We start from the raw sequence: 26,250 nt of genomic DNA on the forward strand, positions 1-26,250 counted from the left end.
CATTTTGGTATGATGTCTCATTATTGTCATTTTTCTTGGGTGAAGTTATTGATTATGTCTATGATTTGATGTTTTACCCAATCATTCTTTAGTATAAGATTATTTAATTTCCAATTATTTTTTGGTCTATTTTCCCCTGGCTTTTTATAGAATGTAATTTTCATTGCATTGTGGTCTGAAAAGGATGCATTTACTATTTCTGCCTTACTGCATTTGATTTTGAGGTTTTTATGTCCTAATATACGGTCAATTTCTGTATAGGTTCCATGAACTGCTGAGAAGAAAGTGTACTCCTTTCTGTCTCCATTTAGCTTTCTCCAAAGATCTATCATATCAAACTTTTCTAGTATTCTATTTACCTCTTTGACTTCTTTCTTATTTATTTTGTGGTTTCGTTTTTCTAATTCTGAGAGTGCAAGGTTGAGATCTCCCACTACTATAGTTTTGCTCTCTATTTCTTCTTGCAGCTCTCTTAATTTCTCTTTTAAGAATTTAGATGCTGTACCACTTGGTGTGTATATGTTTAATATTGATACTGCTTCATTATCTATGCTACTCTTTAGCAAGATATAGTGTCCTTCATTATTTCTTTTAATTACATCAATTTTTGTTTTTGCTTGATCTGCTACCCCTGCTTTTTTGGCTTCACCTGAAGCATAGTAGTTTCTGCTCCAACCTTTTACCTTTATTCTGTATGTATCACCTTGTTTCAGGTGTGTTTCCTGTAAACAACATATAGTAGGATTCTGGCTTTTAATCCAGTCTGCTAACTGCTTCCTCTTTATGAGGGAGGTTACCCCATTCACATTTATGGTTAGAATGACTAATTCTATATTGCTTGCCATCCTGTTAACCCCTGCTTATGGGTTTCTCCCTTCCTTCCCCCTTCCTCCCCTCCCCAGTATTAAACTTGTGAGCACCACTTGCTTTTCACAGCCCTCCCTTTTTAGTATCCCTCCCCCACCTTAAAGTTCCTCCCCCAATTTTACCCCTTTTCCTCACAATTTTTGTACCTTCCCCTTAGCTTACTCCTTCCTTTTTCACTTTTTCCCTCCCACTTTTCAATGAAGTGGAAGGAGTTTCACCATAAATCAAATATGTCTATTGATGCACACTATGTTCATCCCCCTCCTTTCTTTCTCTCAGATATAATAGGTTACCTTTGCCTCGTCATGAGATGTAGTACCACCACTTTACCCTTTTTTATGATACAATTTCCTTTCTCTAGTTTCTAGAAGAAATTATACATGTGTTCTTTATATATCTTTATGGCAGAAATATAGTTCTCAAGATTTCTTTTTACTTTTTTAGAAATCTCTTGAGTTCTTTATTTGGAGATCAAACTCTTTGTGTAGATCGGTTTTTTCATCAAGAATAGATGGAATTAATTTATTTTGTTAAATGTCCATCTTCTTCCCTGGAAAAAGATACTCATTTTTGCTGGGTAAGTTATTCTTGGCTGCATACCAAGTTCCTTAACCTTTCAGAATATAATGTTCTAGGCCCTTTCGTTCTTTTAATGTGGACGCTGCTAGATCCTGGGATATCCTTATTGTGGCTCCTCCATATCTGAATAGCTTTTTTCTAGCAGCTTCCAGTATTTTTCCTTTGTCTGATGGTTCTTGAACTTGGCCACTATATTTCTTGGCATCTGATTTTAGGATCCCTTTCAGTAGGTGATTGATGAATTTTTTCAATGTCTATTTTACTCTCTGTTTCCAAAACGTCTGGGCAGTTCTCTTTGAGAATTTCCTGGAAAATAGTGTCCAGGCTCTTTTTTTCCTCATATTTTTTCAGGGAGTCCAATTATTCTCAGATTGTCTCTCCTGGATCTATTTTCCAGGTCTGTTGTCTTCCCTATAAGGTACTTGACATTCTTTTCCATTGTTTTGTTTTTTTGGTTTTGCTTGACTGATTCTTGGTTTCTTCTTGAGTCATTGAATTCTACTTGTTCGATTCTGATTTTCATTGAAATATTTTCTTCACTCACTTTTTCAATATCTTTTTGTAATTGTCCAATTGAGTTTTTAAGTGAGTTTTTTTCTTCCATGGATTTTTTTTCCATTTAATCAATTTTATTTTTTAGAGTGTTATTTTCTTTTTCCAACTCATTAATTCTGTTTTCCTTGGAGTTGCTTACCTTTTCCAATTCACTAATTTTATTTCTCAATGATTTTATCTCTTTATCCACTCTGGATGACTTTTCTGGACTCTCTTGCCAAGCTTCCTTTTTCTTTTCCAATTTCTCTTCTAGCTCTCTCGTGAGAGCCTTTTTGATTTCCTCTATGAGAGTTTTGTGTATTGAAGAGCAGATCTTATCCCCCTTTTAGGATTCTTCTGGAGACAGTCTGTTTTTAGTGTCCTCTCTATCCATGTAGAAGCTGTCAGTGGTTAGAGTCCTTTTAATTTTTTGTTCATTTTGTCAGAGCAGAATCAAAGAAAACAAACTGACAAGAAAAACAATTGGCCTGTTTTTGGCGTGGAGATGGGGCTGGATGGTGTTATTGGGCTTTCTCTACAGATTTCAGGAGATACCACCATCAAGGCACTAAGTGGACAGTGATGGCTGTGCTGAGTCACACCAGGTGGGGGTGGGGTAGCCAGGTCCCCAGAGGTGCTAGCTTTTGGGGATTTTATTTTTTACTGAGTTTACAGCTTCTCTGCTGATCCTGACTTACTGCCAAGATGAAATATCCACACTGGGGTAAAGGTCGTTCCATGGAAACAGCAGAGATCCCACCTTGCCCCCCTCTGGTTTGAGCAGTGTGAGCTGCCAGCCTCTCTCGAACTACTTGCCCTCAGCTTTAAATTTTAACCTTTTACTGGCTTTTTGGGTTCCACCCTTAAGTGTGGTTCTCAACATTCCAGGACCCTTTTTCTCTCTTTAGGGACTTGAAGAGAAGTAAGTATATGTAAAGTGTTTACTGCAATATCTGGCATATAGTAGACACTTCATACATGATTATTCCCTTTGTTAGGAAGCCGAGATCCAGAAGGATCCAAGTTCAAATCTGACCTTAGTTATTTACTATCTGTGTAATCTTAGGCAAGCTATTTGACTCCTGTCTAGTTTTCTTAATTGTAAAATGAGAAGAATAATAGCAGTTACGTCACAGGATTATTGTGAGGTTCAAATGAAATATTTCTAAAGTGCTTAGTATGATACCAGGCATACAGAGAATGTTTAATAATTTCTTGTTCCTTTCCATTTCCTTCTCTTCAAAGCGAGAAGCCAAAGTAACCTCAATTTCTCCTCTCCTGTTCTCGCCATCTTTGCCTCTTAGACAAGTGCAGGGCACTGAATAATTAATTAATCTCTAACAATGAAGAAGAGACCCATGTAATTGCACTTGAGCCAAGAATTACCCTGTTAGGATTCTTACAGGTGCTAAGTCAATGGAATGGATAGAATTATCTAATTTAGCACGGTTCAGTATGAGGGATCTGACCCTACAAGGAGATGTTATGGGCCAGAACTTGAAAAAAGGTACTGAGTGGAATTGAGGAGACAGTGATTAAATCTAGTTTAGCATTGATTTAATCTACAACAAATAACGGTTTCCTAGTGATGTAATGATTGGTCTCAGGGCCAGGGAGGACTTCCCGGGAGGACTTCAGGGGGACTTCGGGAGATTGAGTCAAGATTCATTCCAACTTCCACCCTTGTGCTGGCTGGAGACATTGGGAGGACAAGAGGTTGAAGCTGGCAGAGACAGAGGACTAGCGACAAGAGCTCTCGGGAGACCAAGGAGAGAGATAGGCCTCTAGGAAAGCCAACTGGGGCCAAGGAAGGAGATAAGACTTGGAAAGAGAAAATAAAAGAGCTGGACTTAACCTCCTGGCTGCATTTGGGTTTATTGAACTGAACTGAAACTAAGGCTGCCTCCAGAAGCTCCCCAGAGATCTGCTCCTAGAGAACAATTATGTTTTTAGAGATGAGAACACTACATTACCCAGAATATAAGGCTTGGGGAGATGTAGTTTTCTTCAATTGGTGTCATATGCAAGAGGGATTTGATGGAATCTAGGTGTCTCCTAAGGGATGAATGAAGATAAATGAATGAACAGTTTTCCTTGAGTTTCAGAATTTTTAATTTGGTATTTATTTGGTGGTTTTTAATTTGTTCTTTTTCTAGCTTTTATATTTCATACATAGTTCATAGATCCACTCTTCCTGTATTTTATTCATACAGCTATTTACAGATATAAAATTTCCCCTGAGAACTGCTTTGAGTGTGCCCTATATTCACACTGTATCCTACAGAGTTCACTACTCATAAATCCAAAACAAGTTTTGTCCAGGTTCTAAACATGTCCTTGCTATAGATTTCCCATCAGTAGGGGTTAAAACTTTAAAAGCCAAATTCCCCAATAACATCTTAACATAAGACAAAATAGACCATGGAGAATGCAAGCCTTTTTAAGATCTTTGATAATTTGTAGATTAAAAAGAGGGTGTCTTCTTTCTTCTTGACCTGAAGAGTTATGCTCTTCAATCACAGGATAAGTTTCTATTCTCAAATCACCTGTATCCTGCCCTTCTTCTTGAGTTTTAAGTAGTGCCTTTTGCAATGGAGTCATGGGGGGGGGGTGTAATTGCTGGGGGACTGGGTTATGGTGGTAACACTGCCCTTCCCACTCTTCCTTCTCCCTCTAACCAGAAAGGTGAAGTTGGTTGGGGAGGGTCAAAAGCCTACTTGGCTATAGGGGGAGGTGAAGCAGAGCTGTGAGAGTGAGAATCACCACACCCTTTAAGTTCACTCAACTCTCCATATCTTTCAGCTATTTTGTCAGTACCATCCCCCTTCTTTTCCTCTTTCTCCTCATGCCTCCTTGTCTGGCTGTTCTCCCTAAAAATTTTCTTTTTTCTATAACTTGTAGGATTCTTTAAGGCCAATTGTATTATGAGCAGTTTGGGGCTTAGCTCTGGGAAACAGGGTGCTCCTAAATATTTTGAAAACAGCATAAAATATTTGAAAGTCAATTTGCAAGATACAACTTGCCCATCACTGCTAGTGCCTTCTCTTTGATATTATTTTCATTTCATGCAGTTATTAGCGTGTTGTCTTTGTTGTAGTTTTGTGAAGTTATTTACACAATTATTAGCATGTTATCTTCTCCATTAATCAGTGAATTCCTTGAGAACAAAGACTGCATTTTGCTTTTCTTTGCATCTCCAACCATTAGCATAATGCAAGTCATATAGTAAGTGCTCTCTCTTCTGATAGAAATTAATCTCATTATGATTTTTTAAAATCTATCAAGAATTTCATTGAGTATATTTTTTCTTTCTTTTTATTATTCTTTCCTTTTTTCTTTCTTTCTTTTCTTTTCTTTTTTTTTTTTTTTTTTTTGAGGCTGGGGTTAAGTGACTTGCCCAGGGTCACACAGCTAGGAAGTGTTAAGTGTCTGAGACCAGATTTGAACTCGGGTCCTCCTGAATTCAAGTCTGGTGCTCTATCCACTGCGCTACCTATCTGCCGCCATTGAATATATTATGAAGAATAATTATTTAATAACTTCGAATTTGGGAAAGTACCACAGACTTTGTGAATATCTGAGAAATTCTTTGGGAACCTGTTAGATTTTCTTAGCCTTAATGAGGTCTTAAATCTTATTAATTATCTGAGAGAAGTAATGGAAAGAATTATAATGCTCTATATTAATGACCTTTGACAATAAAAAATACAAGATTTACATGTTTCTTTAATAAAAATAATTTTTAATAGTTCGGCTATTTCTTTTGAAAATTAGGGAAGTATATCTGGGATTGTATTGGTTGAAGTTAAATCTCTGAGCCAACTTAATATCAACAGACTCTATACTTAAACATTACATTGTGCCTTAGAAGTTAATATGCAATACATAACTCCATAGACACCTGTCAGCCTCAAAACTTACAGGTTCCAGTGTTTTTCTGGATTTTGATGGAACTTTCATTTATTCACTATCTATGTGGCCATAAAATATGATTATTTTATGAAATTCTAGTGACTGGTTTGGTCCAGGATGGATTGAAACAAAAAAAGCACTTCTATTATAAGACATATGTATTTTCTTGACTGTTATTTCAACAATTTGAAGAAAAATGCTAATTATATCTAAGCTATTATGAATGTTTTGAGGAAAAATCTCTTGGGTTTGTAATTTGATTTTGCTCTGTTTTTTTTTTTTTTTTTTTAATTTCAGATATCATTGTATTGTCATTGAGCTGATAACCCCTCATTAAAGAGAATGGTAAGTATTACTCAAAGAGAATTGGGTTTGAGAATCACTACAGGTGATATCTATGCCTGGGACATTTATAAATGGGATGGTAGGATACTTGCCTCAGTTTACCTATTGTAGCATTTCACTTTTGAAAAGAAACTTTCCCAACTGATTAATTTTTAGCCTGGCTATTATACTCTACGAATAATGTGGAACTCTGTTGTATGATTGACTGTTCCTAAATAAAACCCATGACTTTTGTTACTGTCTTTGAATCCTTTCAGTCATTTCCAACTTGTCAAGGTTCCATGTGGATGTTTTGGAGGGGGAAAATAAATTGGAATCGTTTTATCAATAGTTTATCATTTACTTCTTCAGCCAATTTAAAGAAGAGGAGCTGAGAGGCAAATAGAATGAAGCAACTTGCCTAGGGTCACATGACTAAAAAGTGTCTGAGGCAGGATTTGAATTCATGAAGATCAGTCTTCATTATTCTGAATCTGGCATTTTATGCACTGCCCCACGAATCTACCCCATTCATGACTCTGACCTGGAATCAGTGTTAAGGACATTTTCTGCTATGTCAATTCAATCTGTGCCTCTAAAGGGACAGAACTAATATTATTATAATCATGCTTCTCGAAATTTTAAATTTTAAAACAAGGACAGATAAACTGTAAATATGTATCATATATAAGATGCAATACTAGAGATCTTGTCAGTGCTTATAGGGGAATGCAAACATGAAAGATCTTACTTTTTTTTTAAATGTTAGCTGTTCTGGATTTGTCCTCAATAATGATATTCATATATGAGATTAGGTCCTTGAAATGTGTTAGTAATGTGGCAAATGTACAAAAGTTTTAAATCATAATGGCAAAGTAAATTTTAAGCAAAGTAACACAATTGGGTTATTTTTCTCTAAGAATTAAGATACATGTGTGTGTATAAACACATAAACAGAAATAAGATTGAATAAAGGCTGTTATAAATAGGGTTGAATGCCAAACAGGATTTTATATCTGTTCCTGGAGGCAATAGGGAACCATTGAAGTTTAATACAGAGGGGAAGGAAGTGATATAGAATATCTTTTATTCTATAAATATTTTACTTGGAATTTTTATTACATATTTTTTACATTTTATTACATAACCATATCTTATGTCATATGTAATTATGTAATATGTAAACAGAAGTAATGTACCAAAATCCAAAAGCCCTCTCCTTCAGTCATAGATGATCTTGTGGGATCTACCAAATGAGGAAGGAGTCCTGCCAACAGAGATTACTGCCCTCAAGAACCTTGGTTTTTAATGAAATACTTGGGACATCCTAAGTCAAGGTTGGTCTCAAGCTTCAGTGCGTGTTGGGAGGGAAAGACATGTCATTTTACTTTAGATCAGGCTCCTGGTAGCTGGCCTGGCCTCCTGCACTGTCCCCACTCAGACCAAGGCAGGTCTAAAAGGCTCTCCAGAAAGCTGCCCAGCCCAGGAAGGAGATAGTAAAGGATTTGGACTTTTAATACCTGGCTGTTCTTGTGATTACTGAACTGAAATCTACCTTCATGTGAAGAAATGATCCTAACTGTAGTTGAAAATCTATTAAACAATGACGTTTTTCAACAGCAAAATTTTAAAATCTGATGTCAAACAAATAAAAAAAATTGAACAGCTTTAACAAATAATTTATTTAAAGTAAATCTATGAAGTGCAAGTAATTTAGAGTGAAAAAGTACAACAAATGCAATTGGTCACAGCTAGTCACAGATGCAAAATGATATCTTATCACTAAGGCTTATTAACAATCATTATGGTCAAAGGGAGATACTCATTGAAAAATGGTACCTACAAACTAGATAAGTTTTCCAAATATTATTTCATTACCACACTACATTTGGTAATCCTAAAATTGTACTAATCTTTTCTTCTTCCTTAATAAAGTAGGAATATGTCAATACAGAAACAAGTGCAAATTCCACTTTCACATTAACAGAAAAGTAAAATAATTTTTGTGTATGTTTCAGATTAAAAAAAAAAATTAAAGTACATTTTCCATTTGTAAGAAAAACAGTTACCTATACTTGAAATTGATAAAAATTTAACATTGACTGAGAACTGGAGGGTGGAGTTCAAGTTCTTCAACTCAGACTCCAGAACAGACTGGATGATAAAGACCCTTGTGGTGGCTGTCCTGTCTCCTATTCTTCTGAGTTTCAAGTATACTTCTCTCAAATATACTTGTCCAAAGCCCCTCCCTCTATATCCCCTGTGCCTGGGAGGAGCCTTCATCAGTGCCTGGCAGGAGCAGTCACCAGAACCTGGGAGGAGCAGTCACCCAAGCCCGGTCTTTATTTGTTTCTGAGAGGGCCCTGGGACTTGGTTGTCCGTGAGTGGCTCTTCTTGACATTCTTGGACTCCTGCACCTCTCCCACTCTTCCTTTTCTGACATCACCCTCTTGCTCCCGCTTGTCCCGTGTCCCATCCCCTCGGGGTGTGGGGGAGAGTGAGGTTGGAAAAGCACCGGAGCCATGGAGGAGGAGATATAGCCAAGAAGATAGATAAGATGGAGCAGAAGAAGAACGCGGCCGGGGCACTGCATTTACTAAAGGAACTTAAAAACGTTCCCATGACTCTGGAAATATTGAGGTCCACAAATATTGGAATATCTGTAAATACTTTTCGCAAGCAGAGCGCAGATGAAGAAGTCACATCATTAGCCAAGTCTCTCATCACACCCTGGAAGATGTTGGTATGGGAACCGTCCAAGACTCTGATGAAAGAAAAAAAAAAAAAGAGTCTGCTCACTCTTCCCAAAACAGGCCTGAGGCAAAACGAGAAAGTAGTTTCAGTAGCAAAGCAAACACAGGAAAGGAAGAGACAAAGGCTTCTGATTCCTTCATTAAAGCTTTCCCCCGGGCACTAAGCATTTCAGATTCTGTTCCAATCAAGTGCCGAGAGTTGCTTGCTGCAGCCCTCAGAACTGGAGGTGACTACATTGCTATCGGGGCCGATGTAGAAGAACTGGGCGCTCAGATTGAGGAAGCTGTATATCAGGAGTTACGGAACAGGGACATGAAGTATCAAAACAGGCTACGAAGGAGAACAGCAAATCTCAAGGATGCAAAGAAGCCAAACTTAAGGAAAAACGTACTGTGTGGGAACATACCTCCAGATTTCTTTCCTAGAATGACTGCCGAGGAAATGGCTAGTGAGGAACTTAAAGAGATGTGCAGTAACCTGACCAAAGAAGCTATTAGCATACATCAAGTGGCTGGGACAGGTGGGACCCAAACAGACCTATGTAAATGTGGCAAGTGTAAAAAGAAGAATTGTACATATACCCAGCTTCAAACCCTAAGTGGTGATGAACCTATAACAACATATGTTTTTTGTAATGAATGTGGAAATAGATGGAAGTTTTTTTTTAGAATAAGTTAAGAATCTAGTTTCCCTGCAAATGAGATTTTGTAAAGCAACATAAATCTTTGGGCTTAGTTTTGTGTGTTTGTTTGTTTGTTTATTTGTTTATTTCGTATTGTTTTGTTTCTTCCCCATGAGACCATTCTTATAAAGTTAGTCATTTTAAGATCATATAGTCAGTTATATGGTGTACCTTTAATTTTTTTTTCATTTCGTTAAAGAAGTCAACATTAGACTTATCAATTTCCACTTTTGGTAACTTGTTTTCTTTCCAAATGGAAAATGAACTTTAATTATTTTTTTTAATCTCACACATGCACAAAGCCTTTTTTGCTTCTCTGTTAATATGAAAGTGGAATTTGCATTTGTTTCTGTACTGACATGTTCCAAATTTATAAAGGAAGAAAAAAGATTAGTACAATTTTAGGATTACCAAATGTAGTGTGGTAATGAAATAATAGTCGGAAAACTTATCTAGTTTGTAGATACTATTTTTCAATGAGTATCTCCCTTTGATCATAATGATTGTTAATAAGCCTTAGTGATTAGATATCATTTTGCATCTGTGACTAGTTGTGACCAATTGCATTTCTTGTACTTGTTAACTCTAAATTGCCTGCTCTTAATAGATCGTCCTTTGGGGAAATTGACTTTAAATAAATGGTTAAAACTGATCAGTTCTTTTTTATTTGTTTGTCATCAGATTTTAAATTGTTGCTGATGAATAAGGTCATTGTTTAATAGATTTTCAACTACACTTTGACTGAATTCTTCCCATGAAGGTAGATTGAGGGAAATAATGTTCAACTTCACCAATTACTGTAATGTTGTCTGGTTCAGTTTTCTTGGGATCTCTGAGAGCAGCCTTCTTTCAGTTCAGTAATCAGCCAGGTGTTTATTATCACTTTAATATCTCCTTTCTGGGGCTGGGCAGCTTTCTGGGGAGCCTTTTATGCCTGCCCCTCAGTGGGGGTCGTATAGGAAGCCAGGCCATCCAGCAGGAGCCTGACTGAAGGGAAAATGAATTTCTGTCTCCTTGGCTCCCAGAGCTTCTAGTGTGCTTCTCTCCTCTCTGGTTCTCAGTCCCTGCTTATATGCTCCACACTGAGTATAAACTCAGTATTTGTTGTAAGATTAAATGAATCATACTGAACCATGCTAAACAGGATAACCATTGTCTCATCAATTCCCCTTAGTAGCTTGTAAGTTCAGATTTCGGGCCCATAACAAATTACAGTAGTTTTCCTAAAGTGTTCATGAACTTTACTTTGATGTAAAGAACAATGATTAAAAAAAAAAAAATTCAGTGACCAGTCTTGAGCAGCCAGTATACAACATTGAAAGTATGTTTTCCAACATCTAGATTGATAATTTTTTTTTCTCCTGAAGTTTATTTTCTGATTATGTAGCTTTTAAAAACCACTAAATGCTGTTCATTAAAACTAGGGCATTCTTGTTCAAACTTTTCCTTATGGCAGTGCAATTTTTTTGCCCAACTTCAAATGCTACACAGATCACATTAAATAATTTCGGAACAATATTGTCATTTTTGTGCCATTTTATATCCACTCTGTCCCCTGCAAAATATTAGTTTGGTAAAATATGAAAAAAAAATCAAAAAATTTATTTAATGTCATGTTCTGGCTGGTTTTGGGGAGGTCTCAGGACCAGCTTTGGTCTCAGCACTATAATCACCACAAGAATTGTCTCCATTAAAATGCCAAGTCTTTATTATCTCCTTCACTATATGTGTCCTTCACCTGGGGCGGAGTTACCTCTCTGGAGGTTCTCTGGGAATGGGTCTTGGTTTCAGTTGAGGAAGGCAGGAGGGAGGTGAGCCACCAGGACGATGGTCAAGTCTTCTGTCTCCCTGGCTGACTTTGTCCCCAGTTGATATACTCTATTACAATTACATCATTGCAGTATCCTGAGTAGAATCCAATCATTAGATCCCTAGTGAACCATTATTTGTTGTAAGAGTCAATCAGTCCTACAGAACTAGAGAACTATTAATCACCATGCAGAACTAGATAAGCATTGTCTTCCCAATTCCACCCAGTTAGCACCTTTTTGTAAGAATTCTTGCCTCAAGAATCTTTCTCCAGAGCTCTGGACCATTACAATCTAATATAACATGTTGGTTAAGATGTGTATTAAAAGTTGGCCAACATAGGCCCCTCTCTCCCCACAATGGCCAATAGAGAAGGCAGGACAGCCACCATGAGGGTCTTTGTCTTCCAGCCTGTTCTTGAGTCTATGTCATCTATCATCATAAGTGTCAGTCTGGTAGAATAAGTGTCAACATGTGCAACTATACTAAAGTGCTAAGTACATATGAGTTAGAGAATCATTATCTTCATTCCCCTGAAACAAGTAATCTTACTGCAAGGTGTTAACTCAGGGGAACTGCGATAATGATTCTGAGTTTACAGGTACTTCGTACTCACTATAGATCTATGAGTTGACAGCTTTCCTCCAAGATTCACACCTCTGAGGGTGTACTTATGATAGAGTATATAAGCTAAGGGATCTGAGAGGGAGACAGACTCAGAGAGAGACTGAAGACTGGAGGCCAGAGCTCAAGCTCTGGAACTCAGACCACGGCTGGGGGACAAGTCTCTTGCGAGACCCCCGGTCGTCAGAAGTTCTCCCGCGGAGTCAGCCCAGAAGAGGACTTGGCCAGTCCAGAAGCGCCCCTCGCTCCCACAGCACCGCTGCGCCCTCAGGCTGCCATGCCCGTGGCACAGAAGGCCCGAGGCCAAAGGGCCGCTGTGCAGGTCCGCTCCTCCCTCGGAAGCCGGGGAATAGGCGGCTGTGCTCCTGAGGCTCCTCAAGGCATGGATCCCGGCCCTTCTCCTGTCTGGGCCCATCCCTCCGCGCCGAACCAGCCCTCCATGGCCGGGCAACAGCAGCCTCTGCCCCCGAGCAGCGGCGCCGCTTGCTCCGGAACGCTCCAGGTCGTCCTCTGCAACCATTCCCTGTGGCTCACGTTCCATCGGCAGCAGAACGAAATGCGCCTCAGCAGGCCGGGCCGGCCCATGTTCCCCTTCCTGGCTTACCACATCCGGGGCATGGACCCCCGGGCCCGCTACCGCGTCTCTGTGGACATGGTGCCCGTCGACCAGCATCACTGGCGCTATGAGGAGGCCGGGTGGGCTCCGTATGGACCCGAACAGAGCCACGGTCCCGGGAACCAGGTGTATGCGCACCCAGACTCCCCCAACACGGGCGCGCACTGGATGGGGCGCGAGATCGCCTTTAAAATGCTCAAGCTCAGCAACGAGGAGCCCGCTGGCGGGAGCGCGCCGCGCGCCCTCCGGCTCCGGTCTCAGCACCGGTACCGGCCCCGGCTCCACGTGGAAGAAGTCGCCTGTGGAGACCAGGGAGCGCCGGGCGCCCCCTCCCGGAGCCACGTCTTCAGCTTCCCCGAGACCGAGTTCTTTGCCGTGACTGCTTATCGCAACCGGGAGCTCATCCGCCTCAAGATCGAGCACAATCCCTATGCCAGGGCCTTCCGCAGTGACGCGCCCTGGGCAGGAGCCTTGAGCGCCGGGCAGCCGCCGGAACCAGCCGCCGCCGCCCCCTCCTCAGAGGCGGCTCCGGACCCCGCCGGCCAACGGCCAGTGCCCCAAGAGCGCCAGGCCCGGGACCGGGAAAGCTCTCCTCCCGGCCATGGGCTCCAGGCTCCCCAGCCACTCTCGGCCGCGGCCGGCGCGCTTCCCCCAAGCCTGCTGCCCCCCACTTCTGTAGCCCCGACGCCTTACCAAGACAGGCCCCTGTCTCTGGCCCAAACGTCCCCCGGGCACACTAGGGACTCTCTCCAGTCCGGACTCCCAAAGCCCCCGGAGCCTGCCCCTGGGGGCCGGGAACAGCCAAGGCTTCCCCAGCAAATCTGGCCTCCCGGTAACCTGACAGACTCAGAAGCTGTAGCCCGGGCGGAAAGGGCTCCGAAGAAGAGGCGTCTGTCTCCTGGGCCTTCAGGCAGCCCCGCCATGTCCTCAGCCAGGACTCACCAAGAAGCCCAGGGGCTTCCAGCTGCAGAAGCCAGCGCCAAAGCCTCCCCAGCAGCAGCTTCTGAGAGCCCTGGAGACCGGCTGGGAACAAAAGAGGCCGCTGTGCAGGAGGCCAACATCACCATGCCCGAGGACTGCTGGGCCATGCAGCAGCCCCGGCAGCTCCAGTACTCTGCCTTTGACTCCACTTCCAGCAGCAGCAGCAGCAGCAGCAGCAGCAGCAGCAGCAGCAGCAGCAGCAATGGCCCGTGGCAAGTTATGGCCCTGAACCCCGGCCTGCAGACCTCCACTGCTCCACTGGACATGTCTTATGGCTGGGATCCAGAGAGTCTGCTCGCCCTACTGCAGGAGCCCACCTTTCCATCAGGACCCTCCCAAGCCTCCAGTGGGGACAGCCCCTACACCTTCTCAGAAGCAGCTTCTGAGGCCCCTGGCCAACTACTTGGTGTTCAGGAGGCTCCTGCCCAGGACAACAGGAGTGGGATCCCTGTCCTCTGGAATGCCCCCCAGCAGTCCCAGCCACCCTTGCACTCTCTCTTGCACTCTATTCCCAGCAGCAGCAGCAGCAGCAATGGCCTGCCAACCTTGCAAGCTATGACCCTGAACCCCGGCCTGCAGACCTCCACTGCTCCACTTGCCGCGTCTTATGGCTGGGATCCAGAGAGTCTGCTCACCCTACTGCAGGAGCCCACCTTTCCATCAGGACCCTCCCAAGCCACTGGTGCGGACTGCCGCCCGTCTCTACCTCTGAACCCTGTCCCTGGAGCCCAAGGAGACCCAAGTGTTCAAGAGCAAATCTGGCCCCATCTGGCCCAGACACAGCTGGAAGATTCACCACAGACCGAGGGAGATCCCAAGAAAAGACCATTATCTCCTCCTGCTTCAGACAGGCAGACAAGGTGTTCAGGAAGGGATGATGGAGAAGCCCAGGACCCGCTTCTTACAGCTGCAGCGTGCAGCCCCTCCACCTTCTCAGAAGCAGCTTCTGAGGCCCCTGGCCAACTACTTGGTGTTCAGGAGGCTCCTGCCCAGGACAACAGGAGTGGGATCCCTGTCCTCTGGAATGCCCCCCAGCAGTCCCAGCCATCCTTGCATTCTCTCTTTCACCCCAGTCCCAGCAACAGCAACAGCAGGAGCCTTTCAAGCTTGGAAGATGTGGCCATAGTTTCCTCTACTTCTCCACTTGCCATGCCTCATGAGCCCAGTTCGGAGGAGGCTCTCTTCTCCCTACTGGAGGCATCCGGCTGCCTCTCAGAAGACTCCCAGGGGACCAGTAGCGACTGTCTCCCCTCTGGGCCCTCCCAGCCAATGCATCCTGTCCTTGGAGCCCAAGAAGCCCAAAGTCCTCAACAGGAAATCTGCACCTCTCTCACTGAGACAGTCTCAGAAGATTCACCCCAGGCTCCAAGAACTTTGGAGAAGACACCTTTGTCTCCCAAGAATTACAGCAGCCAGGACCCCTCTTTCTTCATCCCCGACTTTTCCTGGAATTCCCTCTTTTTAGGATGAACAGCCTCTTGGAAACCTAGAACACTGAGAAGCACCCACAAGCATACACAGGCACATACTGCCATCCACACCCACTCAGAGACTAGGAGCCACCCATACACATGTCAACTGGAAGCCAGCAAAGAAGCATTCCTTTGGACTCAAAGTGCAGGGGATGAGGGAGAGTGAGGAGTGTTGGCGCAATGCAAAGGACAGGACAGATGATGGGCAAATTCTGGCTCGATCCACCTTGTCTTAGGATTTTCTGCCCAGAGGAGAGGACCATCTTGGGGAAAATTGAACCCTTTTCTCTTAATGCTCTTGCCTGTCAATGCAATGCCATCGTCTGGTGGACAGGAGGCCCACAGCACCTTTCCTTGGCAATTCCCTGTGATGGAGCTTTCTTTTCTGTTTTAATTTTCAACAGCTATTCAAAGACATTTTTTTTTCAAAAAGAATGGCTAGTGATGAACTTAAAAAGTTGGGAAAAACCTGACCAAAGAAGAAATTAGAATACATCAAATGGCTCAGACCGGTGGGACCTATTTCAATGTGGCAAATGTAAAACGAAGAACTGTACCTGTACCCAGCTTCAAACCCTAAGTGGTGATAAACTTATGACAACATATGTTCTCTATAATGAATGTGGAAATAGATGGAAGTTTTTGAGAAGAAGAAATTCAGGAGATACTTGGAAATGTACAAAAGAAGATTTTTGAATTAGCTTTAAAAACTTAGTTAAGAATTCAGTTTATACTGTAACATATATAACATGGATTGGTCAAACTGCCATCTGAGGGGGAGGAGGGAGGGGGAGAACAAGAGGTTTGTCAATTGTCAATATTGTAAAATTACCCTTGCATCTGTATGATAAATAAAAACTATTAAAATATTTTTAAAAACCACAATAAATCTTCCTTGGTAAAAAAAAAAAAAAAAAAAAAAAAGAATCTAGTTTCCCTGCAAAAGAGATTTTTGTAAAGTATCAGAAGTCCTTGGGGTTCGTTCTTTGTTTTGTTTTTGTTTTGTTTTTTCCCTTGAAACCATTCTTATATAGCTAATCAGTATAAGATCAGATAGTGAATTGTATGGTGTCTGTTTAAAACTGTTTTTTTTCATTTTGATAAAGAAATCAACATTAAACTTTAACAATTTCAACTTTTGGCAACTTGTTTATCTTTCTTGCAAATGAACTTTGTTTTTTTTTAAATCTGAACCATATACAAAAAAACTTTTTTATTCTCTGTTAATGTGAAAGTGGAATTTGCATTTCTTTCTGTATTGACATGTTCCTACTTTATTAAGGAAGAGGAAAGATTAGTGTAATTTTGGGATTTCCAATGTACTGTGGTAATGAAAGAATATTTAGACAGCTTATCTAGTTTGTAGATATCATTTTTGAATGAGTATCTCCCTTGGATCATAATGATTGTTAATAAACCTTCATGATTAGATATCATTTTGCATCTGTGATTAGCTGTGACCAATTGCATTTGTTGTACTTCTTAACTCTAAAATACTTGCTCTGAATAGATCTTCCTTTGTGCAAGATGACTTTAAATAAATTGTTAAAACTGATCAGTTGTTCTTTTGTGTTTGTTTGACATCAGATTTTAAAATTTTGCTGATGAAGAAGGTCATGGTTTAATAGATTTTCAACTGCACTTTAGCTGAATTCTTCCCATGAAGGTAGATAGAGGAAAATAATGTTCAACTTCACCAATTACAATAATGTTGTCTGGTTCAGTTTTCTGGAGTCTCTTGGAGAAGCCTTCATTTCACATCACTAATCACCACAAGAAGAGATTGGTGTTAAAGTACAAATCCTTTATTATCTCCTTCATGGGGCTGGGCAGCTTTCTGGAGAGCTTTTTGTACCTGCCTTGGTCTCAGTGGGGGAAGTTCTGGAGGACAGGCCAGCCAGCAAGAACCTGCCTGAGGGGAAAATGAATTTCTTTCTCCTTGGTTCCCAGAGCTTCTAGTGTGCTTGTCCTCTGTTGTTCTCAGTCCCTGTTTATATACTCCACACTGAGTATAAGCCAATCATTTTATCACTAGGACTCATTATTTCTTGTAAGATTAAGTCCATCATATTGAACCATGGTAACCTAGATAACCATTGTCTCATCAATTCCACTTAGTTAGTACCTTATAGAAGCATCCTTGTTTCAACTTAAGAGTTCTGACCCATAACAGCTGCCACTTTCTTTTGTTTTAGAACATAAGGTGATCACTCTCCCTAACTTCTCAAGGAGATGAAAACCCCCAAAAGAGGTGATCTCACCTGCCCTGACTCCTCAAAAAAGTGATGAAAACACCATAAAAAGAGGTGACCACACTCTCCCTGATGTCTCATGAAGGAAGATGATAACACCCAAGGAAAATGGGAAATCAAATCAGATTAGGGGGTTTCTGAAGGGTCTCACTTGAAACAGGTATACTTAAATCCATAAATATGGGAGGTATTGCACATAATTACATAAATTATATAAGCACATAGGAACATAAAACTGGCTAGTAGTGATGTAACAGATAACAGGAACCAACATGAGAAATTATGCTTGTCCATAAGTCCTAGAAATAGTCCCAAACCAATCTATTATCCATTACTTCACATGTATATAGGGAATCCAGTGATCTCTGCAAGTCTTGAAATTCTGTAATACTCTCATCATGTATCAAGGAATCCAATGATTCCTGCTGATTTTGAAGTTCTGCAAAAAGTCTTGTCAGCAATTTTTCTTTTTATCTCAGGAAAATCAATAGTTCATGCTGGTTCTGAAGTTCTGTAACAGTCTCATTATCAGCCATGCTCTTTCAGTGTCAGATGATTCTTAGGTCTTTTTTGTTTCAAGTTTTTTCTCTTTTTTCTGTCTCTCTCCAGGTGCTGTTGGCACCCATCTGATTCTTTCTCCATCTGCAGAAATACAAGAACACCCTTTCTCAACAACCAGTTAATCTTGTTAGTCCCTTTTATTTACCACTTTCTCAATCTCTCATCATCATCTGGCACTTTCTAAATATTTCCACATCATCTGGCAATTAAACTGAAGTTGCTTGCACTGGACACTGCCCTTCTGTTGGGTTAAAAAAGCCTATATTCTCTGCACTTGTAATCCCTTTCTCCCATCGGATTGCTTCTCTGCTGATTGATCATGTAATGCCTTTCTCCCATCTGATTGCTTTTTAACTGATTGATCATGTGATCCCTTTCTCCCATCTGATTGCTTCTCTGTTGATTGATCCTATCAGAGTCCTGAACTTCTAAAGACTCTTGGGGTGTAACCTTGGCTGCCATCATGCCCACGTGTTCTGTGTTTCAGGTCTTGGAGTTGCATCCTACCTCATATTTCCCTGGGTCAATCTACATTCTGAGTCCCAGTGGAAACCTCGGCTACATTTTGGACACAGGGTTTTGGTCTTATTCTTTCATCCTGTACTCTCACTCTATCTCTTTGCCTACATTGAGCTTTCAGATGGCCTATTTATTCATGCTGAAAGCATTAATGAGTTTCTGTGGATGTCCCTTGCCAAGAGGGACCCGTCTTCTTATATTTTGCATCACAGCCTGGGTATAATAAGCATTTGTGCCCACTGTGGGACAGTGTCTTCTGATCTCCTCTAAAGGAGCATCCTTGTGTAGTCCCCATATATACCTCATTAGCATTTTTCTTAGCCAGTTGTCTTGTAGCTGCATTTTCTCCAGTGGTTGTCTTGACAGCTGTCTGCTGACGTCCCACAAATTCTGCAAAGGGTTCATTGGGACCTTGCTCTATTTTTGTGAAGGCTTCCCCTCCTTCTTTTCCTGGGAGGGAGCCCCATGCTTTGATTGCAGCAACACCAATTTGCTCATATGCTGCTATGGTGTAATTAATCTGTGCTGAAGTGTCTGCATATAGACCTTTACCTTCTGGTTGGTGAAAGATGATTTGTACTGTCACTCCAGTTTGCCTGTTTTCTTTGGGTTTGTATCCTTCATATTTCACTATTCTCTGAAACCCATAACACATTTTATCCAGGTTCTAAACAGGTCCTTGCAATAGATTTCCAATCACTAGGGGTGAATATTTCATAAGCCAAATTCTCTAGTAACATCTTAACATAAGATGATGTAGCCCCATAAAGAGTGCAACCCTTATTAAAATATTTCATTTTTTCCAGATCAAAAGGAGTGTATCTTCTCCTTTGGTAACCTGAAGAGTCAAATTCTTCAATCACAGGCTATGCATTTATCAAATCAGATATATGAGTGGGTTGGACTAGACAAGGTCCAGATTGATTTGAGCAGCTAGGTGGCACAGTGGACAGAGTACTGGACCTAGAGTTGGTAAGATTCATTTTTCTGAATTCATATTCGATGGTAGTCATGTACTGTGTGATCCTAGGCAAGTCACTTCGCCTTATTCGCCTCAGTTTCCTCATCAGTAAAATGAGCTAGAAAAGTAAATGGCAAATTACCCTAAATGGAGCCCCAGATAGTCCCACACCACTGAAAACAACTGAACAAAGATTGAATTCCAGCTTCAAATATTGTGTTCCTATTAGAATTCCTCCCAGAGGCTGGTGACTGAGCACTTTTTCATCAGTGAATGAAAATCAGAGAAGGAAGTCTAAGATTATAGTGCTGTAGCATGAGTCAGGTTACCAAGAGCCCCATTATGGTTTAGATACATTTATCTCCCATATCCAAGTCCATAAGTCAGCAAGTCATCAGTTTCCATTTGTATAGAAGAAAGTGCAACAAAGGATACTGAGAAATAATGCCCTGGGGAGTGGATACTCTGAGGTCCTGGGTGCTTCACTCTGCAGTGAGCTAAATTTTGGGTCCGTTCCTGTTCCAGTCTGGGAGAGAAATCCGGGCCTGTTCTGTTCACAACTGGTGGTGCAGTGCCGACAGTGCTAGATTTGGAGTCAGTACCCACCTCGAAGGCCTGGGCGAGGATCAAATGAGATGATATTTGTAAATCACATAGCACAGTGGGGGGCACACAGCAGGCACTTAATAAGTACTTATTTTCCTGTCCTTCTGCATGAACTTGGAGTGCCTGCTGATTAGATACCAGTTTTCTTGATGTCAGTGGCTCTCCTTTTCTATTTTGGAACATAGTTATTTATGGCTGCCACGACATCCTCCTTTGATATCTTAGCATAGAGAGTACCTTGGGCCAGTGGAGTAGAACCTCTCAGAGGTCCAACTGAGCTGGAAAGGTTTGAAGTATAGACCCCTCAATGGACTAGAGGTCATCCAGGAAAAAGATGCTTCGTCACAAATGGCTTAACCCCAAAAGCCCTGATGAGCTCAATGCCAGAGGGATGGAGAGCTCACCACCAGGGGGAGCTGCTCAGAACCATAGGGTCCTAGAGAAGGAGGTGAGTGCCAGTAGGTACAGTGAGCTCAGCACCAGAGGGATGGAGAGCTCACCACCAGGGGGAGCTGCTCAGAACCATAGGGTCCTAGAGAAGGAGGTGAGTGCCAGTACCTACAGTGCCAGGTGAATGATTAATGTTTTTAGGCACAGCAACTCACAAAACCATTTAACTGATGCTGAAAGAAGCTGTGAACTTTATGGGTGTGGGAGGCTGAAGGGGATTTTTATCCTCAAGTTTCATTCTTAGGACCAGGATGCATTTCATCCAACCCCTGATTTTATAAAGAAATAGACAAAGGGATAAAGAGATTTATATACAGCATCCCAAAAATCCTAATTCAGTTTTGGGCTTTGATAATGTCAGAAGTAAAAATGCTACAAATGTATGAAAAATATAATTTGATATTTTAATTATTTTTATACTTATTTCATTTCATACATTTTGAATAACATTTTAGCGTTTTGTTTGTTTCAGCCCTTTTGAATGAAGATGGCAAAAACTAAAGAATAAAGGCAACTGAATTCTCTGGTTAGTCCAACTCAAATCCATAGTAGAGAATTCTTGGGGCCTCAGTTTCCTCATCTGTAATCATAATAGCTTACCTCTATATAGTATTTTAATATTTACAGAACATTTTATGAATTATCTTCTGATGTATAAAAAGTTTGAGAAACAGTTTCTGGGTAATTAATCATTATATTAATCATACCAGCATATAATTAATAAAATGGGTCAGTAAGACTCTTGAATGGGTGTTCCTAAGGGTGGCAATAAACTTTGATTTGTTAACAGATAAAGAGAGAGTTGAATATCATAATAAAAGGTGCATCTATTTTAATGAGGGGCTGAGGGACATTACTTTGATCACTTAGTTGGAGTCAAAGAGACTTATCTATACTCTCATCACCCAGCTGACAAAAGGGAGAATCCACATGATCCCAGAACTGCAGAATAAAACATAATGGGCTCAATTTTCCTTTTGAACAGATCTGAGTTTTTCCTCTTAGTATTGACCCAGCAGTTCAAAGGCTGAATGAATAAGTTTTTGTTTTGTTTTGTTTCTGTTTTCCTGAGGCAGTTGAGGTTAAGTGACTTGCCCAGGGTCACACAGCTAGGAAGTGTTAAGTGTCTGAGACCACATTTGAACTCAGGTTCTCCTGAGTTCATGGCTGCTGCTCAATCCACTGCCCCACCTAGCTTCCCGATGAATAAGTTACAGGGGCTAATTTCTGAGTGACAAAAATAGAAAAGGGGAAAATCTTGATCGTAATTCAATAATTGGTTATTAATACAAGCAAGAAATAATAATTTCTCTCAATCTAATTTGACCCTTAAAAATAACACTATAAGTTAGGTATATTTTATTATCCCCATTTTACAAAAAGGCAAACCAAAAGTGAGTAAATTTCTTCCTTTGGCTTTCATTTTCAGTCTAAGATCATTCTGAACTTTAGCATTATTGACAGTAAGCAGATAGGACTTATATCCCCTCCTAAAATACATCCTTTGTTGCTTGTTCATGGTACTGCCATATACCGGTATATGTGTGCATGTGTATGTATATATGTGTGTGTGTGTGTGTGTGTGTGTGTGTTTGTGTATGTCTATATTTCTGTGTGTATACAAATATGTCATTAAGCATATATATATATATATAATCTAGATGTGTCTATGGATATATCTATGTGCCTATGTGTATACATGTGTGTATGTGTATGGGAATCAAAATTGTTTGATGAATTCTCTTGACATAAGTTCCTAAAGTTTTTTCTTCATCAGAATTGTTCCCTTTGTTTCTTCAGAATTTGAATCATATTAAGAATTTCCCATCTTTTCTCAGCTGATTTCCCCCATATAATTTTGGCCCCAAGATCCCGTCTCTCTTTGAAATCTGCTCCCCCCAAAGCAACATCATACACTGGGCTCTGCCTCCATTTCTCTGCCCTGACACAGTTTCTGGGATGATAAGCCCTGCTGGCTTATCAGTACTTCCATGAAGTCCCCAGTTCCTTCCTGTTAATGAGAATTAGACCCAGCGTCGAATTTATCCTGCATCTTTTGAAGGATGAAATTGTCATTAAGGCAAGTGGAGCATTTGCTGGCTGCTCTGCTTTGGCGAGACAGAGTGGCAGTCAAAGTCTGGAAAATTGAATTACCTCATCGCAGCAATATTGTTCCTCCATGCCAGGCTACTGATCTATTCCCTGGGTTACTCATCCATCTTCTTTCTGTCCAGTTGGTCTATATGGATAGACCCTGCTGAGCAAATCTGTTTGGTTTTGTTTCTGCCCCCACTGTCTTCCCAAAAAAGGCTCCTCCCTCTCTAGTTCTTCCTCCTTTCTGTCCAGGCCGCACTCGTCTGGACTCCTCCATCATGCCCCAGAAACTTCCTGGAGCCTTGGAATCCCCACCCAGACATATCCTCCGATATTTCAGCCTCCCTCTGGTGGGAGGGCTCTTCCCAGAACTTCCAAATAAGGAGGGTATTCAGGAGAGCAGGGCCTGCCTTTCTCAGGAGACCCAGGCTGCCCTCACCCAGACTTCATCACACACCCCAACCTCTTCTCAGGTCATTTTATAAGTGGGCTTCTCCCATTTGAATGTGAGCTCCTTGGGGGCAAGTGTCATCCTCCTTTGGGCTTCTGTGCCCATCCCCAGCATTTAGCACAATGCCTAGAACTTAGAAAGCGCTTAAGAAATACTTGTTAATTGGCTATTGATCGACTTCAGTACTAGCATTTTCTCCTTTGAATATACCTTTTCCCCAGATTTACCAGAATTTACCAATATTACCCTCTGATCCTGCTTGCTTCTTTTTGACCAAGGCATGACCATTCAGACCCATGTTCTAACAACTGATTTCATTCCACTATAGTTCACTGATGCCTTTTGGTTCAAATTTCCCCCCTTTTATTAGGACATTTAATTTCTCTTATTTCTTATCTCAACATTGGCCTTTTAAAAATCTACAGCTCTAGGGCAGCTAGGTGGCTCAGTGGATAGAGCACCAGCCCTGAAGTCAGGAGGACCTGAGTTCCAATCTGGCCTCAGACACTTAACACTTCCCAGCCATGTGACCTTGGGCAAGTCACTTAACCCCCAATTGCCTCAGGAAAAAATAATAATCTACAGCTCTGGATTTTATTCCTTTCAATTAACAAAAATATTGATTAAACACCTACTATGTGTCAGTTACTATAGCAGGTGCTAGAACTACATACACAAATGTGAAAATAGGGCCCTGTTCTCCAGGCATTCAGAGACAGCAAGAGAAACAATATTAAAACAAAGACAAGGGGAAGGGGAAGGAAGGGAGGCACTAGTTTCTGAGGGGAATCAGGAAAGCCCTCAAGTAGAAGAGTTTGGAAGGACCTTTTTTTTTTTTTGTTTGGCCATCGAATTGTTCATGACCCCATTTAGGATTGATCATCTCTTCTTAAGACAATTAAATGTCGCTTCCAAGCAGGTGTGGTGTGAAGCTCAAATAAGACAATAGATGTCTAGCATTTTGCAAATCTTCCAGCTCTATATAAATGTCAGTTATGGTCACATCATGGCCATCATGAGCTTCTAATCCCATCAGGCCACTAATGTGGTCTAGCCTTCACTCCCTGAGGCCTGAGCTCCTGCTGAGCTCAAGCAGTGTTTACAGAGCAGTGTAGGGCCACTGATCAGTGTTTAACAACTGGGCTCTCTGGGATTAAATTTTAAAAGTATGCACATACATGTTTAGATTTAATCTTCATTATTTACACCTTCTTAAACCTAGACAATTAACAAGAAGTTAAATCGCTCTACCAAAGGGCACAAAGACAATAAAAACTTCAGTTCAGAGAATCTCCAATGATATCAGACTGTAATATTGAATCAGTAAGCATGAAATTATTAATTTTGTCAAGAAACTATAGAGAAGGAAAGATTTGAACTTTAATCCAGGGTTCATATGGAATCATCCAGTCAAAGTGATATTTCTACATCCCTTGGTCTTCTCTAGGCAAGACACATTGGCCATAAAGCTATCCAGAAGAAAGCTAGGGCCGTCTTATGTCAAGATGAAATACTGATGCCATTCTGAGGGCAGAGTTGGAGGAAAAGTCTACTTTGAGTGATGAACACCTTCACAATTTCAGTATTAATGTGCATTTTAGAAAGAGTAAAAAATGGATGGCAACAGTTCTAGAAGGAATCCAAGGAGCTGTACAATATAAATGAAACATGTGCCCCATATGCCCCAAGGGAACTAGAGAAAGATTAAATACTCTGCATTAAAAAAGCGGAAGATTACTACTTTCAGAAGACATGACAAGCAGATTAAAATGTTCAGAAATCATACTGGACTAGAGACATATCCCTTCATAGCACAAGAGTACAAGCTAAAAATAGGGACGTTTAACAGGATTTATTGATTATAATCATTATGGGTTATATATTGATTTCCTGATATAACCTATGAAATGGCTAAGATCTTAGAGTGGAATCAAAAAATCCTACATGGATGACATCACATAAATTCAATCAATAAATATGGAAACAAATGGGTGCTTAAAACTTTTCCAAGTCATGTGAATTAATTTATAAAAATAGGATTTATGATAGCAATTCATGACCAAATAATGGACAGTATAAATTATTTCAAGACCCTAAACTTATCATCAGTGAAGATTATACAATGAGTTGTTTTGAATTGTGTAACACATCAGAGGACATTCTAAAATTTCAACACCTACTCAGTCTTTAGGACAATGAAATCAAATAGTCAGAATGAATGTCTGAAGCTCCAGAGGTTATGAATCATTATACAACAAATATAAATCTGCCAATATCCTAAAGGAGCCAATAAATAAAATGAGCTAAAATTAGAACCTCATCGCATATAAAATCATTATTCCCAATGGCCTAGACATAAGACCAACCCACAGACCTTTAAGAGTAACTTTGAATGGATGTCACATCCAGAAGTCTCCCACATTCACAGACAGAGCTCCAAAGCACACGCAAAGTACAAATATCGATAACTAGCCCCCGAAAATCTGAAACATGTAGGGAAAGGGTGAGTGTATTTCACCCCCATGGTTGTGGTTGGTCCTGGGCTAGGGGTTCTCAAGTTGTTTCAGTGAATCTGATGAGAGTACACCCCAAATTGTCAACCAGTTACAAGACTGATTCACCCAAGCAACAGTCCAGCTAACATCAAGCCCAAAAGGGCAATGATAAAATTATCTCTGGCCGCAGGGTTCTTTCTATTTGAATTCCTTTGAATGTAACATGAGGAGAATGATAACAATGATATATATTGCTTTAAAGCTTGGGAAGTGGTCTACATCTCCTGTATCATTTGAGGAGAAATGTCCCCCTAAAGCTCATTAGCCAAAGCCAAAGCATGACTGACCAGCTTCTAGCTCCAGCCATCCCCTTTAAGGAGCAGCATGGAGTATGGATAAAGTACTAGACTTAGATCCAGAAAGACCTAGATTCAAATACTCCATTTGCTACTGACTCTGACTAAATCATATCTTTACCTATGACCTAATCTCCCTCAACTCCCCCAACTTTGCCCTAAGGACAGTTCTTCTATCTACCTCATGACCATCCAATTTGTTTCTAAAGACTTTAGAGGGACAGATTATGTCTTTTTAAGGGACAGAAATATCCTTTAGGGATGGGGAAAATACAATAGCTGCAGGCCTCTGGAACTCCTTCTAAACAGACCTACTCCCTGCAGGTCTATAATGTGGAAGTCACTTTGCTG

The 26,250-nt window shown here is 41.0% G+C and overlaps 1 pseudogene; it reads left to right on the forward strand.

The window, feature by feature from the left end:
* The first annotated feature begins 8,836 nt into the window (after positions 1-8,836).
* LOC141542316 (transcription elongation factor A protein 1 pseudogene) lies at positions 8,837-9,648 on the forward strand (annotated as a pseudogene).
* The last annotated feature ends 16,602 nt before the right edge of the window (positions 9,649-26,250 follow it).

Source organism: Sminthopsis crassicaudata, chromosome 1, assembly GCF_048593235.1.
Source record: "Sminthopsis crassicaudata isolate SCR6 chromosome 1, ASM4859323v1, whole genome shotgun sequence".
Taxonomy (NCBI): Eukaryota; Metazoa; Chordata; class Mammalia; order Dasyuromorphia; family Dasyuridae; genus Sminthopsis; species Sminthopsis crassicaudata.